Raw genomic sequence first — 14597 nt, 5'->3', positions numbered from 1 at the left:
TCAGAATTTCCCTACATCCCCTGAAACGCATGTACAAGAATGTTCACTGCCGCTTTACATCATCATTCGGAATAAATTGTGATATATTCCTAATGTGGAATAATAAATAGTGATAAAAAAGAATGAGCTGCCACACGCAATAACATGGTTGAATCTTATTGATGAGTGAAAGGAGGGAAAACTGAAAAGCATGCATGCTGTGTGTCTCCAATTAAATGACATTCAAGAAGAGAGGAAATGCATCTACAGTGGTTCTCTTGGGAAGCATTTATACAGAAGGGGCATGAGGAAACTTCCTGGAGCCTATAAACGTTCTCCATCTTGATCTGGGTGGTAATCACATGGATATGTCCATATGAAAAAATTTATTAAATTGTACACTTAAGACTTGAGTGCTTTATAAGTTATATCTCAAAAAATGTAAACACACACACACAAACTCTTAAAACTTGGTTTCTTGGTGCCCTCTGCATAAGATCCAAACTCCTTAACACTCAGTTGACTTGAATTTATTTTTTATAAATAAATTTTATTGTTTATAAAATTTCATGTTTATTTTTTTCTCTCCAAAGTGCTGGGTACAGCAAGCAGGGCGGCTTTCTTAGCTCTTCCTGCCCAGTGAAGACACTTGATAAATGTTGATTGAATCCACGTGGGGCCTCAAAGGATGAGGACCTCGAGCATACCCAGGCATCAAGTGGGCTATGGGCAGCTTCCCTGGTCCCTGGCGTCCTTCCAGGCCCACTTTAGTGACTGCATAATTGCTCCATCTTGCAGCGGTGACACCCATGCCCCTCCTCCACCCAGGCCCCTGGCTGCCAACCCCACCCCTCACTGATGCACACTTTACAGCCATTGTCAAACATAATGATTCTTACCCTGGAGAGAAATTGGGTTCCATTTTCTATTTTATTGCCTCAAAAAGGACATTTTTTTTACCTTCCCACAATCTGTAGCCAGCAGGAACAGGATGATAAATCTCAGCAAAGGTTTCCACTGAGATAGATGGTCCGGCAAGGAGACCACAGCGTTCCAGGCAGGGGAATAAACAAGCAGCTGTACCCGTTCCACCACCCCACCCTGGCACCCTGTCCCCAACACCACCTGGCAGCCTCGGGGCTGAACATGGAATAGGGGAGGGGCTGCAGCTTCAGACCCCAAAGGGAAAGCCAGTTGGCAGGAAGAGAGCTCTTCTCTCTGCAAGAGAATGCGGATGGTTTGTCAGGTGCTTACTGTGTGCCGGCCATGTGCTTTATCGCATTTAGTCCTCAACAGCCCTATGCTGTAGATGTGTGTGTTATCCCATTTTGCAGATGAGGGGTCTGACGTTCAGGGAGATTAGGCATCCAGCCGGTAAGGAACGAGCTGGAATTTGAACATGGGTCTTTTGGGAACCCAGTCAATGAGTTGTCCCAGGAAACCAGAGAGATTTGGGGGCAGATGGCAGCAGGAGTCCCGAGGTACTGCTGGGACAGCCTTTGCTCCAGCCTCTGTGGCTGAGGCCCCAGGAGCTCGCTCCCCTGCACAGTGACTGCAGTCACTTCCCCTCCATCACTGTGTGACTCAGATCTCTTAGCATCCCCAGAGAGGCCGTTGTCTTGCACAGGGTCACACACTTAGTTAAAGACAAAATTAGGACTACAAGCCCCATGACTCCCGTCCTGGCCCGGGGTCTTTCTCCTATCCCCCTGCCCTTAATTTTTTTTATTATGGTAAAATGCACGTAACATAAAATTTATCATCTTAACCATTTTTAAGTGTGCAGTTCAGTGGCGTTAAATACCTTCGTGATGTTGTGCAACAGTCACCACCATCCACCTCCAGAACTCTTTCATCTTGTAAAACTGAAACCCTGCACCCATAAGGCAATAACTCCCCATGTCCCTCTCCCTCGGTACCTGGCAACCACCATTCTCCTTCCTGCCTCTATGAGTCCGACTTCTCAAGGTGCCTCAGGTAACTGGGATCACACAGTATTTGTCTTTTTGTGACTGGCTTCTTTCACTCAGCATAATGTCCTCAAGGTTTATCCACATTATAGCATATGTCAGAATGTCCTTCCTTTGTAACAGCAAATAATACTCCTTTACATGGGGCTTCCCTGGTGGCGCAGTGGTTGAGAGTCCACCTGCCGATGCAGGGGACGCGGGTTCGTGCCCCGGTCCGGGAGGATCCCACATGCCGCGGAACGGCTGGGCCCGTGAGCCATAGCCGCTAAGCCTGCGTGTCCGGAGCCTGTGCTCCGCGACGGGAGAGGCCACAACAGTGAGAGGCCCGCATACCGCAGAAAAAAAAAAAGAAATACCGTACGCTAACACATATATATGGATTCCTCAATATACGCAAATCAATCCATGTGATACACCATATTAACAAATTGAAGAATAAAAACCATATGATCATCTCAATAGACCAAAAAAAAAAAAAAAAAAAAAAAACTCCATTACATGGATTAACCACATTTTGCTTAACCATTCATCCACCAAAGGATGGGTTGCTTCCATGTTTTAGCTATAGTGAATAATGCTGCTGTGAATATGGTGTACAAGTATCTCTTCAAGACCCCGGGTCTCTCTTTTTACCTACCATTCTGCCTCACTGATTGTCTTCCAAATACTTACTATCATTCCTTTCTAATACATTTGAAAATGTGTAGTTCATCCATTCAACCAGTAATCTCACAAGATCATGGAGTAGTAAAAGCTAGCACTCACAAAATAAACCAGTCACAATACCATGTATTATATGATTCCGTTTATAGGAAACATGCAGAATAGGCAAATCCATAGAGACAGAAAGCAGATTCATGGTTATGTGGGGAGGGGTGGCTACAGGGTGCTTTTTGAGGCATGATGAAAATATTCTAAAAATGATCGAGGTGAGGATTACACAACTCTGTGAATATACTAAAAAAAAATTGATGCTATCACTTTAATCGGGAGGATTTTATGGGATGTGAATTATATATCAATAAAGCTGTTAAAAAAGTGTCAGTCTCTCTCAGTTCGTTTCCTCACCTGTAAACTAGTGATTGTGAGGGGAGGAAACAGGCTGAGAAGAAAGCTTGGCACTTTCCTTCTGCCTTTCTGGAGGTCTTACAGGATTTTGACTCATCAGGAAACCTCACAGCCACGGGCCAACACCCCTGGCCAGGTTTCACCCGGTGGCCATCATTAACTCATCCGGGCAGGGGCAGAGCCCCTCAGGCGCTCCGAAGCCCTCGAGCCTCCCTGAAGCTGTCAAGGGTAAAGGTCTGTTTTGATGTGGCTGCTGCCCTGGGGTCTCCAGAGGCCCCACTGCCCTTATCAGGACCGCCAAGTCCACACCCGACACACACACCCCAGAGCTTGCCCAGACAGAAAGCAGGGAACTGACAGAGAGGGGCTGGGGACTGGGGGCAATTTCAACTAGTGGGACACCATAATGCACTGGGGCGGCCCTGTGGACAGGTCCCTCTGGCCTGGAGAGAGGCCTGGAGCAGGCCTGGAGGCCCCAGAGGAGAGGATGCTGAGAAAGCAGCCCGGGCTCCTGGCTTCTGTGACCTGTCCACCACCTACAGAAGCCGAGCAGCAGCTTGGAGGACTTGGAGTGGGTGCTGTGCAGGGAAACAGAGGCCAGGGAGCCTGTGGGGTCCTGGTAGGCGCGACAGCTATTAAATTGGGTTAATAGTACCCCGGAGCGCGACAGCTATTAAATTGGGTTAATAGTACCCCGGAGCGCGACAGCTATTATTAAATTGGGTTAATAGTACACGCCTCGCAGAGTTGCTATAAGGATTAAACTAGTTCATGTGTGTGAGGTTCTTAGAACAGTGCTTGGCACTGGAAGTGCCCAGTTAACATTAGCTATTAGCATGATTAATATTATACAGTTCTGGACATATCGCAATGGATGCGTTGTGTGCCGTGACGCTGTCTATGGGGTGTGTGTGTGTGGGTGTGTGTGCGTGTGTGTGTGCGTGTGTGCGCATGCGTGGTATCTGTGTTGCGTCTGTGCGTAGTGCATAGCGGAGGCGGCATGGCTGTGGTGTGCCTGGCTTTGGTGGGTGTGTAGTATGGAGTGTGTGCATATTGTGTGCTGCCTAGGGGGCGGTTTGTGTATTGTGTGAGTTGTGTGGTATGTGGGTGGTGAAGGGTGCACGCTCTGCGGTTAAATTAGTTCAGGTTTCAGGAAAACCAGCCTCCAGGGCCCCCTCTGTTCAGGGTACGGGTCAGACCCAGGATGTAGATAAGTCCTGAGCTGTCCACCCTTTTCTGCACGAGCCCTTTGTAGCCAAAATGGCCAACTCAGTGGGCCGACTCCGGGGACTCCAGGACTTCTGATGACCATGTCCCAGGGGAATTGCCCCGCCCTGGGGAAAGGGTCAGGGAAAGGAGGGGAGGCAGCTGGGGAGCTCCGGCTGCGCACAGCCCAGAGGGTTAACAAACAGGGAGAGAGGCTGATGTGATGGCTGGAAAGCTCAGAGCAGCCCTGAGGGGAGGGGTGAGCTGAGCTGAGTTATGCGGGGCTTGGGGGGGGGGCGCACTCTCCGACCTCTGGGTCGTTTGGGGGTGAGCTAGACCTGGAGCCAGGGCTGGGCTGGAGGTCAGAGACCTGCTGGAGAAGGGCTGTGGTCAGGCCTCTCACCCCCTCCCAACCTCCCTGGGCAAACCTGAATCATGTGAAACTGGGCAGAGGGAAGACACCGTTAGCATCTCGGCTAGCTCAGGTCTGCAGATCCTGCCCCCCTCTGCCTCGTGGCTTCCTGCACCCTCCAGCACCTTCTCCATGACAGCCAGACCCAACCCCACTGTGAGCACTCTGTGCTCTGGCCTCGGGCCCTCATACTCCTTCCGCCCCTCCTCCTACCCCCACCGCTAAGTCCTGCTCATCCTTCAGGTCTCAGCCCAAAAACTGCCTGAGCTGGAACTTTTCCAAGACCCCTCTCACCCTCAGCTGGGGGAGATGCCCCTCCTGTGCTCCCACGGACCCCTGTCTTTTCCCCGCTCCTAGCACATATAACCATGTGTTGTAATTGCCCGTGTACCTGTGGGCTCCTTGAGAAAAGGATCCCTTTCTGATTGATTTCTTTATCTCCAATGCCTGGCAGAGTGCCTGGAACTTGGAGCCCTCAGTAAATGTTGGCTCAGTGAATGGATGGGTTTTGGGTGGACGGATGGATGGCTGAATAGGTAAAAAGTCCCAAGAGGTTGCAATGTGGAAAATACACTTTCAACTCATGCTGATGGCCTCCCTTCTGGCGCTTATATAATTCCCGAGGTTACATTACCAAAACATGACATTGAATTTCTCTTCCCCACATGCACCAGAGAAAGCAAGAGTCAAGAAGGCAGAGGGAAGGACGGGCACTTGGAAGCTGGGCAATTTGCGAGTCACAACTCAACGCCTTTAGCTTCAGGCAGGAGCAACCAGAGCAGAAAAGGGAGCCGCACAACGCAGCCTAAACCAGCCGGTCCACCATGATGGGTGGGAGATTCCAGAAAGGAGCTGCCCACCCTGCCCACCACCATCCATTGACCTGGGACTTAAGACCAGGACATGTCACCCTTCAAAGTCAGCAGGACTAATGTCTAACGACTCAACTTCAGAGGTGGTAGGTCGGTGACGCAGGAAAGAAAGGAGGCCAGGCATCCTGTGCGTCTAATCCGAGTTCAGAGTGGCTCTTGGGCAGAGGGACGCATCTGAAACTTTCTCCGTGAGGTTGGAGAGTCAAGTCTAATCAACCATGCTATGACCTGCCTGTCGTGTGCAAAGAGTGTCCATCTGTGCTGTCCAGGAGAGAAGGAGGGACACTGCCTGACAGCATGAGCATCCTGGCTCCTTAGGAGAGAGGTGGGCCCTGCTGTGGGCAGGAAACGAGCCCCAGGTTCATCCTTGTCCACAATCAGACACCTCCCAGGGCATGACTCTGCCAGTTCCACACTCAGCTGAAACCTCTGGGGCATACTCAGTCCAGGTGTCCTAGACGGTGGGTGGGCAGGAGTCAGGGTCATTGGAAGGTCTTTTATTCGCTATAAATTGAACACTTGGTGCATCAGGTAGAAATAACATTCCGCCACAAGTATCAGATCACTATGAACTAGTGGCTCAAAGACACAAAGATTTAAACTCTCATGCACGAAAGTTCAGATGTAACCAGTAGAAGACTGGTAGGGTCTTTCCCTGAAGTTGTCAGGGACCCAGGATCTTTCTCCGTTTCTTCAAGGCCACCTTGAAGTTCAAGATGGCTGCTGGAGCTCCATCCACCACAACTACATTCTAGGCAGCAGGAAGGAAGAAGGGAGAAACGAGACCGAAGGGACAGCCCTGTCTTTCTTTTTTTTTTTTTTTTGCGTTACGCAGGCCTCTCACCGCTGTGGCCCCTCCCGCTGCGGAGCACAGGCTCCGGACGCGCAGGCCCAGCGGCCATGACTCACGGGCCCAGCCGCTCTGCGGCATGTGGGATCCTCCCGGACCGGGGCACGAACCCGTGTCCCCTGCATTGGCAGGCAGACTCTCAACCACTGCGCCACCAGGGAAGCCCCTAGCCCTGTCTTTTAAAGAGACTTCCTAGAAGTCCCATATATCACTTATGCTTACTTTTTCATTGGCCAGAGCTTAGTCATATGGACACATTTATCTCTGGGGACGTTGGTTGGTATAAGTTCCCTTGAGAGCCTTAGGTGAACTAAGAAAATGAAGCCCCTGAACTTGTAGATCTGAGAGCAGATCTGAGGCCCCAGGAGTCCCGGCCGTAGCCATCAGTGGGCCTCCATCTTTGCCACAATCACCCAGTTGATAAGTGAAAGAGTCAAGATTTAAAACCAGCACTGCCTATCTTTGCAACTCATGCTCTTAGTCGTTAGGCCACACTGTTTCCTTGAGTTCCAATTCTGCTTCACCCCCTTACTAGCTACGTGACCCCTCGGCAAGTTCTCTGAGCATCTATTCCTATACCTATAAAATAGAAATAATAAAAAACACCCACCTCAGATGGCTGACTTATGGAGCAAGATAGCTAGTGTATGTAAATAAAATATCAAGATCATGTATTATAGCAGATCAAGAAGTCAAGGATCTGAATCTGTTTATTTTTTTTTTAATATTTATTTATTTGGCTGCACCAGGTCTTAGCTGCAGCACGCAGGCTCTTAGTTGCAGCATGCAGGATATAATTCACTGACCAGGGATCGAACCCAGGCCCCCTGCATTGGGAGCATGGAATCTTAACCACTGGACCACCAGGGAAGTCCCTGAATCTGTTTAATGCTTGAGTTGAATTCACAGGAAAGGTACTGGACCCTTTCTGGTGGAATAGTTCATTCTGCAGCAAGTGGGGAGAGGGAGCCAGGAGCCTCTGGAAAAGTCCATCCTGTATACAGTGAGGGGAGATGTTGTCCAAAGTTCTCATCTCCAAGATATCCTTGGAGGGTCTGGTGCTTCTCTTCTCCAAGATACTCATAGAGGGTGTGATGGACCCCCCTCCCCATCCTCTGTCTTTAACCAAGGCCCTCAACCCTATGACTGTCAGCTGGTCCAGAGAGGGACAGACTGTATAAGAAGGTTGCCCATTGCCATGGAAATCAAGGCCAGAGCCCAGCACTCTGCAGCTCCCAGGCACATGGAGGATGTGATGCTTCTGGGTTCCAAGTCCTGAGACACCCCTCCCACCCAGTGCACAGGCACACACACACACACACACACACACACACACACACACACACGTGTGTGCACTCGTGCACGCATACAAATTCCCAGCAACCGGCTGGCTGACCCAGTGGACTGGCAGCCATTCAACTCGCCCATCCCAGGAGACCAAGTTTCTCTAGCTGATGGAAGAGCAGATGTCTGGTCAGAAAAGCCAGTCCCTGTGGTCAAGGACAGCAAAGGGAAAGGCTCATAAAAATGGGCTGAGACAGGCCACTGAGGCCAATCCTTGCCCATCACATTTGTGAAGCCATCCACCCGGGCCAGTGCATGGACATAGCTCACACGGCTCTGCATATAAGCCATGTGCCAGTTGAAGCACTGGCCCTTTAAGAGGGAAATGAATTTTGCAACTCCAGCATCTGATCCAGGCAAGGATCATCAGTGGATGCAGCAGTATATTCACACAGTCTCCCAATAAATCCACAGATTACTTATTCATCACTAAGGGGGAAAGATACCTTTCCAATAGAGAAATCTGGCAGATAGCACTTTAACCAAGTGATCAAACGTTGGGTTACTGAAAATCGGACAAAGTGATATTAAGTGCCTTTTCGGGGCGATGCAATAATAAGTACATCTCCTATGTGGTATTCTCACCAAAAATGTTTGAACTGAATCAAGTCAGAAGGAAAAACAGGAGACGTATTCAGATTGTGGGGCATTTTTACAAGACATCCGATAAAGACTGGTCAAAAATGTCAATTGCAAGAAAGACCAAAAGACTAGATTAAAGGAGATGAAAGAGACATGACAATTAAATGCAATGCACGATCTTTTGTGGATCCTGAATGAGGGGGAAACAGCTATAACTGACATTTTTAGAACAGTTGGGGAATCTGAATATGAACAGCATAGGAGATAACATTATTGGGTCGGTGTTAACGTCCTTGGGTGTGATAACTGTATCATTACGGTTATGCAGGAGAAGGTCCTTGTTCAAAGACACGTGCTGATGTATTTAGAGATGAAGAGTTGTAATGTCTGTAATTTACTCTCACGTGATCAGAGGGGAAAAGAGAAAGTAAAGGCAGCCAATGTCAAGAGTTGGTGAATCCATATGAAGGATACACAGACATTCGAGGGACTCTGCTCTTTCAAGTTCTCTGTAGGTTTGAAAATTTCAAAATCTAAAAATAAACATGTAAGAGGAAAAGACTTTTAAAAAGGAGTCAAATGATTCCATATCCTTCCCAATTTTTCTGGGCGTTTCTGTAACAGGGGATGGGGGCCTCTTCTGTTTTGTTTTGGTCACCTTGGCTTGGAAGCTCCGTCTTCACCCAAATTAGTTCACTTTGTAGCCCATCTTTCCATCCCTTGTGGCTTTTCCTGTTTTGCACTTGGTCCCCCTCCTGGATTTCAACAGGGGAAAGTGAAACTCTCCCATGGCACTTTATGGTGAGTACCAACTTTTTTGAGGGTTTGGGGGGCAGAGCAAGTAGACATGGCAGGAAATTTAGTATTTGGCATCGTCTTCTTAAAAACCTATCTAGGGAATTCCCTGGCAGTCAGTGGTTAGGACTTGGAGCTTTCACCACCATGGCCCAGGTTCAATCCCTGGTTGGGGAACTAAGATCCCACAAGCCACACGGCATGGTCCACCCCCCCTCTCCCAAAGAAAAAACCTATTTAACTCTCATACACACTCACTTGCAGCCCTCCATCATGCAGCTTGACTATCTACTTGACTCCCTCCCCATTTCCTCTCGTCTCTTCTCCTCTTTCTTCTGTCCTGTGATTTCACTATCGCTTTGAAGTCTCCTTCTGGTCCAAACAAGGTAAACAAAGAAGTCTACTCCATAACTTTGGTACCAGAATTCCTCTTGGTGAAGCCAAGTTTAGTCTTCCAAACTCTAAGGAAGGGTCAAGTCCCCCACTCCGAAATTAGTAATAACAATAGCTACCATTCAGCACAGACCATGATGTGAGCTGGACCCTGAACCAGGCACATTGCATGCATCATCTCTAACCTTCCCAATAGCCCCATGAGGGGGGCACGAAGGAATGTAAGATTCAGGAAGATTGATGAACCAGCTACCAAATGGAGATGCTGCCCAATCTGGGCCTTTCATGATGCTCTCCAACTCAAAGAGTGTTTCATAAGCAGAGGCTGCGTGACTTGCCGAAGGTCGCACAGGTAAACAGAATGGGGCCTGGGACTCAGGATGCTTATTCCCAGGCCTAGGTTCTCATCTACTGGCCCAAACTAGGCAGCATCCCTCCTGCAGAAGGAGGAGGTCCCGCCCTTGCAGATGATAGCTGGAGAGAAGGTCATGTGGAAGAGAAATCACAGCAGACCCAAGTCTGGGGAGTCAGGAGTGGGGACTGGCAGATGGCCACCCATTCACTCCAGTGATCTCAGGGTGGGGTGAGGGAGACTGTAAGCTGGGCTGGGCTGGCCAAGCCTTAGGCTGCAAGAAGTGTTTTAGGAACAAGGAACAAGAACCTTGTTTTAGGAACAAGAACCAGCGGATGAAGTTGGGAAAGGAACTAACCGGGATAGCTGTGGGTGGGCAGAGGCTGGGGAAAGAAGGTCCACGATGATGTCAGCTCGGTGACCCCACCCTAGGACGTGAATACAGGGCATCGGGAAGGTACTAGGTACTGCTCCCCACAGTGGGAATGGCTGCTCTCCCCGGCCTCCCCATCATCTCCTGACTCTCCAGCCATTCCCAGAGATTCAGCCACCTCTGCTCCCTCCTGGATCCAGGCAAGCCAGGAGACCCAGGGGAAATAACCTTGAAAAGAGACTGTAAATGTAGTCAAAAATAGCAGCAGTGAACTGTGCACTGGAAACCAGGGGGCAATTGAGTTGCCGGCAACTGGTGAATAGCCGCAGAGGTTCCGAGGCCTGCGAACGGATGGAGAGCAGGAGAGGGCAGAGGCGAGGCGAGGGAGAGGAGAGGGGCTGGGTGAGGCCAGCTTAGCCCCACAGCCTCCATAGGGGATGAGGTGGGTAGACCCAGAGACAGGGCAGCAGGGGAGGCAGAGGGAGGCAGGGGGGCCAGGACCTCACCTGGAGCTCTGTTTAGTGGTCCTTTCACCAGCCCCACAAACTAGACTTTGGGCAGGGCCAGTACATGCCCAGAAGATGATGTGAAATGGTTGTATCAGTAAAGGGAGCACAGAAAGGCCACACCTTCCTGTGTGAGGTCCCCAGACAGCAGGACTCCCTCATTGCTGCCATCCCTTCTGTTGGTGGCAGCAGACTTGAGTCTGACACCCGATTTTGCTGCTTAGCTTGTGAAAGTGACCCATCACTTAACCTCTCTGAGCCTCAGTTTCCCCTTGTTTAAGGTAGAGATGATGATAGTTCCATCCTCATAGGGTTCCCATGAGCCTTCATCAAGAGCATGGTGCCTGGAAACCATACCATCCATAAACCCACAGCTATCATTTTATCACTCAAATATAGGGACTTCCCTGGTGGTGCAATGGATAAGACTCCAAGCTCCCAATGCAGGGGACGCAGGTTCGATCCCTGGTCAGGGAGCTAGATCCCACACACACGCTGCAACTAAGAGTTCATATGCCACAACTAATGAGCCCACGTGCTGCAACTAAAGAACCTGCCTGCTGCCACTAAGATCTGGCGCAACCAAATAAATAAATATTAAAAAAAAAAAAAACAGAAAAACAACCCCCCCCCCAAAAAAAATATAATATATAAAATGCACAAGAAGCATCTTCTGTGAGTTAGTTCTGGGTGATTCTTTTTATAAACAAAATTAGCTTCCCTGAGTACCTGCTTTGTGAGCCTGAGTGCTCATATTTGGGGTGTAAGTTTATGTGCTACCTAGTCATCCCTAACTTTCCCACCTGCCCATTTGTGCTGTATTTTTCATCTTTGGCTCTTATACCTCCTCCCCTTCGTGCCACAGAATTTCTGATCATTTCTGAATCCACAGAGGGAATGCAGGCAGTGGGAAACCCGAGAGCTGCCTGTTGACCTCTTGGGGCCTGGTATGGAAAGTGGGCAGCATCATGGCTTAGCTCAGCCCTGAGCGGCTTCCCTGATGCTAAACCAATGGGCCGGGAACAAAAACAACCCTGGGCTTCATCATTGCAGTGGCTTAGGTCAGCTTCCCCAGGAAGCAACTCTGAGGCAGAGGTTTGCATGCAGGAGCTTTGTTGGAGAAAACCCTCCTTAACAGTGACTTTGAGAGCGTGAGGGAAGCAGAATTTGTCAGAGGGAGACCTTGAAGTGTGATGCAGCTGAAACAGAGGCCTCAGCTGAGCCCACAGGGATATCTGGAGCTGGGCTGGCCTTTAGAAGCTGTCCCAAATCAAAGCAAGGGGGTCAAAATTTGCACCCCTGGATTGACCCGTCATGGAATCAGGCTGCCCTTGGAGAGGGTGCATAATTTGGGTGAGACAACTCCCTTTGGCAGAGGGCAATTCTGAGGAAGGGACCATCGGCAGCCAACGTTCCCAGCAGCTGGTGGATGAGTGCCTTGGTCCTCAAAGGGAGATCTGTGTGAGTCACTACAGCATCCACGACAGTCTGCTCCTTGTTCTGCTGGGACCCACTCACTCCATGTCGTGAGTCTGCCCATCTAGAAACAGTTCTCCCAGGACTCCCCATCAAAACTTAAAGGAAGGGGAGACCTTCAAGTTGGCAGAGATCAAGTAAGATGTGGAGATCAACTTCCTCCCCACAAATACATCAGAAATACATCTGCATGTGGAACAACTCCTACAGAACACCTACTGAACGCTGGCAGAAGACCTCAGACTTCCCAAAAGATGCCCTCAGGAGACCTACATGCAGAGACAGGGCCAAATCCAAAGCTGAACCCCAGGAACTGTGCGAACAAAGAAAAGAAAGGGAAATTTCTCCCAGCAGCCTCAGGAGCAGCGGATTAAATCTCCACAATCAACTTAATGTACCCTGCATCTCTGGAATACATGAATAGACAATGAATCATCCCAAATTGAGGCAGTGGACTTGGGGAGCAACTGTAGACTTGGGGTTTGCTTTCTGCATCTAATTTGTTTCTGGTTTTATGTTTATCTTAGCTTGGTAATTAGCGCTTACTATCATTGGTAGATTTGTTTATTGATTTGGTTGCTCTCTTCCTTTTTTTAAAATATATACATATAGATATAGATTTTTTTTCCTTTTTCTCTTTTTCTGAGTGTGTATGTGTATGCTTGTTTGTGTGATGATTTTGTCTGTATAGCTTTGCTTTTACCATTTGTCCTTGGGTTCTGTCTGTCTGGTTTGTTTTTGGTTTTGGTTTTGGGGGTTTTTTTAGTATGGTTCATAGTGCTTGTTATCATTGGTGGATTTGTTTTTCGGTTTTGTTGCTCTCTTCTTTCTTTCTTTCTTTTTTTCTTTTTTATTACTTTTTAATTTTTTATGTTTAAATTTTTTTTATTTTAATAACTTTATTTTATTTTTCTTTTTTTCTTTCTTTTTATCTCCCCTTTCTTCTGAGCTGTGTGGCTGACAGGGTCTTCATGCTCCAGCCGTGTCAGGCCTGTGCCTCTGAGGTGGGAGAGCCAAGTTCAGGACATTCGTCCACCAGAGACCTCCCACCTCCACGTAATATCAAATGGCAAAGGCTCTCCCAAAGATCTCCATCTCAATGCTAAGACCCAGCTCCACTCAACGACCAGCAAGCTACAGTGCTGGACACCCTATGCCAAACAACTATCAAGACAGAAACACAACCCCACCCATTAGCAGAGAGCCTGCCTAAAATCATAATAAGGTCACAGACACCCCAAAACACACTACCGGATGTGGACCTGCCCACCAGAAAGACAAGACCCAGCCTCATCCACCAGAACACAGGCACCAGTCCCCTCCACCAGGAAGCCTACACAATGCACTGAACCAACCTTAGCCACTGGGGGAAGACACCAAAAACAACAGGAACCACAAACCTGCAGCCAGTGAAAAGGAGACCCGAAACACAGTAAGTTAAGCAACATGAGAGACAGAGAAACACACAGCAGATGAAGGAGTGAGGTAAAAACCCACCAGACCAAACAAATGAAGAGGAAATAGGCATTCATTCAGAGTAATGATAGTAAAGATGATCCAAAATCTTGGAAATAGAATAGAGAAAATACAAATGTTTAACAAGGACCTAGAAGAACTAAAGAGCAAACAAACAATGATGAACAACACAATAAATGAAATTAAAAATTCTCTAGAAGGAATCAATAGCAGAATAACTGAGGCAGAAGAATGGATAAGTGACCTGGTAGATAAAATAGTGGAAATAACTACTGCAGAGCAGAATAAAGAAAAAAGAATGAAAAGAATTCCTCAATTCTCAGAGACCTCTGGGACAACATTAAATGCACCAACATTCGGATTATAGGGGTCCCAGAAGAAGAAGAGAAAAAGAAAGAGACAGAAAATATTTGAAGAGATTATAGTTGAAAACTTCCCTAATACGGGAAAGGAAATAATCAATCAAGTCCAGGAAGTGCAGAGAGTTCCATACAGGATAAATCCAAGGAGAAACACGCCAAGACACATATTAATCAAACTACCAAAAGTTAAATACAAAGAAAAAATATTAAAAGCAGCAAGGGAAAAACAACAAATAACATACAAGGGAATCCCCATAAGGTTAACAGCTGATCTTTCACCAGAACTCTGCAAGCCAGATGGGAGTGGCAGAATATATTTAAAGTGATGAAAGGGAAAAACCTACAACCAAGATTACTCTACCCAGCAAGGATCTCATTCATATTCGATAGAGAAATTAAAACTTTTACAGACAAGCAAAAGCTAAGAGAATTCAGCACCACCAGACCAGCTTTACAACAAATGCTAAAGGAACTTCTCTAGGCAGGAAACACGAGAGAAGGAAAAGACCTACAATAACAAACCCAAAACATTTAAGAAAATGGTCATAGGAACATACATATCGATAACTACCTTAAATGTA

The sequence above is a fragment of the Lipotes vexillifer genome, unplaced genomic scaffold, assembly GCF_000442215.2.
Source record: "Lipotes vexillifer unplaced genomic scaffold, Lipotes_vexillifer_v1.1 scaffold109, whole genome shotgun sequence".
Lineage (NCBI taxonomy): Eukaryota > Metazoa > Chordata > Mammalia > Artiodactyla > Lipotidae > Lipotes > Lipotes vexillifer.
Note: the sequence above shows the minus strand (reverse complement) of the source record.